Consider the following 5553-nt stretch of genomic DNA (forward strand, 5'->3'; position numbering starts at 1 on the left):
TACTCCAAAAATATTTGGGGAATGAATGAATGAATGAATGAATGAATGAATTTCTCTTCAATACCCCTACTGTCCCACCCAGGAAGCCTGGTAGATTTATTATCCATCTCTTGGTTTAAGTTTTTTAAGGGCAGGGATCCTCTTCCATGCAGCTTCTTCTAGCCTCCACAGAACATGACACAGTGATTTGTAAACAGGATAAGCCTATTGAGAAGTCAACAGCAAGCTACCATAGAATTATCACTCACAGGTAGAAACAATATAAAGTAGATTTAAACAATAAAGGGTAAAAAAGCCTTGACATTTACAGCACAAAAGAGTATCAACATCTTAGCCTAAGCAGCATTCTGGATCATAATAGATTATGTGTTGTTTGGCTTAAGATTGCACACAACCCACTCAGTACACATCAGTATAGAAATGTGAGAGAAGACATAAAAATCAATGTCAGAAGAGGGAACTGCTTAGTGTTCTTAAATGAACCCTTCTTATTCTTTGTTTGCTTATTTAATACTACAGAAGAAGTAAAATAGCCTGAAGATATATATAAAGAAATGAAACAAAATGCTTGGACAATGTACTGGAAAGTATAAAAATAAATAACTAAAGTGACTATACTCTGTGGTATTTTGGCTAACACTAAATGAAGTTTTACAGTAAAATTAATCTAATGCTGTTTCATTTAGAATATGAAATATACAGGATCCCTGGGTGGCTCAGCAGTTTAGCACCTGCCTTTGGCCCAGGGTGTGATCCTGGGGACCTGGGATCGAGTCCCACATCAGGCTCCCTGCATGGAGCCTGCTTCTCCCTCTGCCTGTGTCTCTGCCTCTCTCTTTCTCTGTATCTGTCATGAATAAATAAATAAAATCTTTAAAAAAAGAATATGAAATATGCATTGGCTTATGTACGAGAGTGGGATGGGGTTTGAAGACTGTTACAAAGCAGAAAGAAGTATATTCTAGGCTCTCCTGAATTCTAGAAGTAGATGGTAGAGTGGTTGTTCTTAATTATCTGGGCTTTGAAATCCTGCAATCAAACCTCAATCTGGGTTCCTTCACTTGCTAGCTTTGAGTGATTTTTCCAACTTAATTGAGCTCCATGACAGCTAAATTTCTCCAGAGCAAGTGATGAGAAAGATGGAAACTGCAATTTTTAAAATCTTACTCTACAAAGTGACATGCCAAGTTCTTCTTGCCATATGTTATTGGCCATACAGACCAGTCTTAGTACAATATAGGAAGACTACACAAGAATATAAACACCGGCAGGTAGGGTTCCTCTTGGAGGCTGGCTACTGTAAATGGCCAAAACAGCTGGGGGCTCTGTGGGTATCTGTCTCCAAGTGGACCTTCCACGTAACTAGCTTAGGCTTCCTTATTGCATGGAAGTCTCAAGGTGACTGGTTTCCAACAACATGATTTGTCTTACCCAGAATGAACATTCTAAGGTAAGCTATGGAAGCTGCCAATATTCCTAAGCCCTGGGGTCAGAAATACTGGAAACTACATCTGGCAACATCTCATTGGTCAAAGAAGTCACTGAGCCCACCCAGTTTCAAGGACAGGAGAAACAGACTCTATCCCATCCCAGGGTATTGGATCAGAGAGGTCAGTCACAGGTATGGTTAGAAATAATCTACCACATGTAATAAAGGAGAGTGCAAACAAAAGAGTAGCATTGATTTTCTGGAAGAAGTTAATACAAAACTAGGCTTTGACATAAATTGAGACCTAGGATTGTAAAGAGGAGGTCTGATGCCAAGAGCTATTCAGGGGCTAAATGCAATGCAGTTGTAATGACAGGAGAAGAGCCATGGAGGCCAGAATGTATGACTCACTTGTGGGATGTATGGAAATTTACTTGGCAGGAATAGGAAAGTCACATCAGGGACAGACAAGAGATGAGGACAGAGACAACTGCCAAAAGGCCCTGAATGCTAAACTGAGAACCTACACTTAGAAGGAGCCTCTATAGATTCCGTAGGAAATGATGCCCTTAGGAATACTTTTGAGGGGGAGGATCTTGACATTTATGAAGCATTTACCATGTATCAGGCACAGGCTTAATATTTCACATACATTAGTCCCTCCAATTCTTACAGCAAATCTACAAGGTAAATCTATCTTCTTCATTTTTTTAAATGAGGAAATTGAAGCTTAGGGAATTTGCAAAGTTTTCAAAGCTAGTAAGTACTAGATCGGTTTTGAACTCAGGTCTGTTTGAAACCTCATAATCTCAATTCATTCAGGTGTTATCATTGTAAAATTCCAAGAGAAAGAAATCTTTCGGCTGTTATTAAGAAGAGTGACTTGAAGTGAGTCCAAGGGACTGCTTTGGAGTTAAGACTGCCATAACATCCAGGGCAACAAGACCATGTGAGCAGCACTGTGGAAAGAACCAGGCAATGCCATGAATGGGTGGGGTACATGTCACACAGTCACAAGATGGGACAGAGAAGCCTGTGCAAACATAAGCTGAAGGAAAAACTATTAGAAGTAATAAATTAATTCAGTGAACTTGTAGGATACAAAATTAATACATAGAAATCAGTTGCATTTTTATATATTAAAAATGAAATAGCAGAAAGAGAAATTAAGAAAACAATTCCATTTATAATTACATCAAAAATAATAAAATACATAAGAATAAACTTAACCAAAGAGAAAAAAAAGACTTGTACTCTGAAAACTATAAAACATTGAAGAAAGAAATTGAAGACAACACAGAGAGATATTCTAAGCTGATGGATAGAAGGAACAAATATTGTTCAAATGTCCATACTGCCCAAAGCAATTTACATATCTAGTGCAATCCCTACCAAAATACCAACAACATTTTTCACAGAACTGGAATAAATAATCCTAAAATTTGTATGGAACCACAAAAGACTCAAATGGCCAAAGCAAGTCTGAAAAAGAAGAACCAAACTGGAGGTATCACATTCCTAGATTTCAAGATACACTACAAAGCTGTAGTAATCAAAACAATATGGCACTGACACATCAATCAATGGAATAGAATAGTTAGATAAGAAATAATCCCATGCTTATCTGGTCAATTAATCTATGACAAAGGAGACAAGAACACAGAATAGGGAAAAGACAGTCTCATCAATAAAGGGTGTTGGGAAAACTGGACAGCCACATGCAAAAGAATGAAACTGGACCATTTTCTCACACCATATACAGAAACAAACTCAAAGTGGATTAAAAACCTAAGGTGAGACCTGAAACCATTAAACTCCTAGAAGAAAATATAGGCAATAATTCATGCCATAGGCCATAACAACATTTTTGGATATGTCTCCTGAGGCAAAGGAAACAAAAGCAAGAATAAACTATTGGGATGACACCACAATCAAAAGATTTTGCACAGCAAAGGAAACAATCATCAAAACAAAAAGGCAACCCAGCAAATGGTATCCCTGATAAAGGGTTAATATCCAAACTATATAAGGAATTTATACAACTTGACATAAAAAAAAATTATAATCTGATTTTAAAAATGGGCAGAGGACCTGAATGCACACAGGCTGAGGGAGAGGGAGACACAGGCTCACAGCCTGAATTCACGTGGGCTGAGGAGCGGCCCTGGACGAGAAGGCAGAGCCGGGGAACTCTCTAGATTAGGGGAGTTCTCATGCGGGAAGACCCTAGACCCTCCTCTATCTGGGAACGTCAAAGCAGAAACTGCTTTGACTAATGATGCAGCTTTAGGAAGAACTTGTATAAAGCACCGATGGCGGACAACACCTACATCAGAGAGCGGGATCAACTAAATCAACTCTGGTGCCCAGTGGAGTCAGGAGGCAGGTGTCGGTGACGAGTATTCCATCCAGAATGTCCTTACAGCTAGTGCTTAACTGTTCCCCCCCACTTTTAAGCCAAGATGAGAGGGCTTGTTGTGACTATGCCTCTCTTCATGAGATGAGGAGTGAGCCCGACCAGAGAATGTACCCACCTGAAACCCATTCCCCCTCTCTGGACATCTGGGATCCCAGAATTCCCTGCTCAGATGTCCTGAGCTTACTTTCAGGGTCTCCACAGCCATCTCATCTGGGTCTTTCCTTCCTAGGGTGAACTCTGGCACTGCTTTGTGCACCCGTAGGGCTGAGGGGTGGCCTAAGAAGCTGCCGTTTTACAAGCCACTTAAGGGCATCTTGAAGTAGTGTGATATGCAAGCTAGAGCGTCCATATGTACATACATGAGGCCCTTTGCAATGAGAGATAAAGCCAGATGAGGAAGAGAAGGGTTCTGACCAGGGCCTGGAGGAGAACTCACAGAATTGGAGATTCTAAATTTGAACCTGACCTTATAAAGGTAGGAGGATGGTGTATATCTTCTCTACCATCAGTCAGCTGTCTATAGCGTTAAATATTTAGACCTGTAGACTGTGACCCTCTATTTATATTCTTGCCCAAGACCCTTAGTAGAGGCCTCAGGAGAGGGCCTATAAATCCTGATTCTGGTACAAGCTTGAAGAGGATGTGACTACACCTGATTTCCCCACCCTGCTCCTCCCATCTAGCTGGACTTTCTGGACGCTTTGTCTGATAGTACCACACACTCCAATTCCCCAGGCTTGATGATGGCAGTTCTTGGCTATGTGCCTGGAGACAAGTAGAATGCTGCCTATGTTGTAGCCTATACTGCTGTAACTTGCCTCCGTCCCAAAGCAGATGATTTTTAACTGTGTTGTATCCCTAGTTTCTCAATTTGAAAACATGTCAAGAACAGCAGCATTCAGGATAATCTCTGCAACCTTTCAAGGTAGCCAGCACTGCAAGGCTACAGACTCTGAGTAAGGACTCTGCTGTTTCCACCACACCTCTCCTACCCCTCCAACTTACCGTGCACTGAGGGAGACGGCTTCCACACTTAAGGTGTGCAAAAGTGCATACTCATGCCATTCACTTTGAAAGAAACATCCAGAATTTAAAATGTTACCTCTGGATCACACCATTCTTTATCTCCAGGGGTGCTTTCTTAGTGCCAACTCCCTTTATCAGCGTACAAATGTAATTCAAAAAAAGTCTTCATAGAATTTATTTAAAAAATTTTTTTAAAGATTTTATTTATTTATTCATGACAGACACAGAGAGAGAGAGAGAGAGAGAGAGAGGCAGAGGGAGAAGCAGGCTCCATGCAGGGAGCCCGACGTGGGACTCGATCCCGGGTCCCCAGGATCACACCCCGGGCTGAAGGCGGCGCTAAACTGCTGGGCCACCCAGGCCGACCTTCATAGAATTTAATATCTTAATTTGATGCAAGTGAATAAATTTGCACATGAATACCATTTCTGCATATTCTACTTGATAATGTCAAAGGTATTTTTCTGTTGCACTATTCAGTATTCTTTGAAGAAAATCCCATGCAACAGATGTGTTTCATAATTCAGTACCAGAAAACAGTTTGTTTTACTTGGAAGAACTAGGATGATTCCTGTAAACAATTGACTTTTTAACCCATTATTTTTCCTTTTTATATTGGCTGCTAAGAATCTCAGAGTTAAATATAACATTCATAATAATTACCTTGTTCTAGTTTCCT

The sequence above is a fragment of the Canis lupus genome, chromosome 3, assembly GCF_011100685.1.
Source record: "Canis lupus familiaris isolate Mischka breed German Shepherd chromosome 3, alternate assembly UU_Cfam_GSD_1.0, whole genome shotgun sequence".
Taxonomy (NCBI): domain Eukaryota; kingdom Metazoa; phylum Chordata; class Mammalia; order Carnivora; family Canidae; genus Canis; species Canis lupus.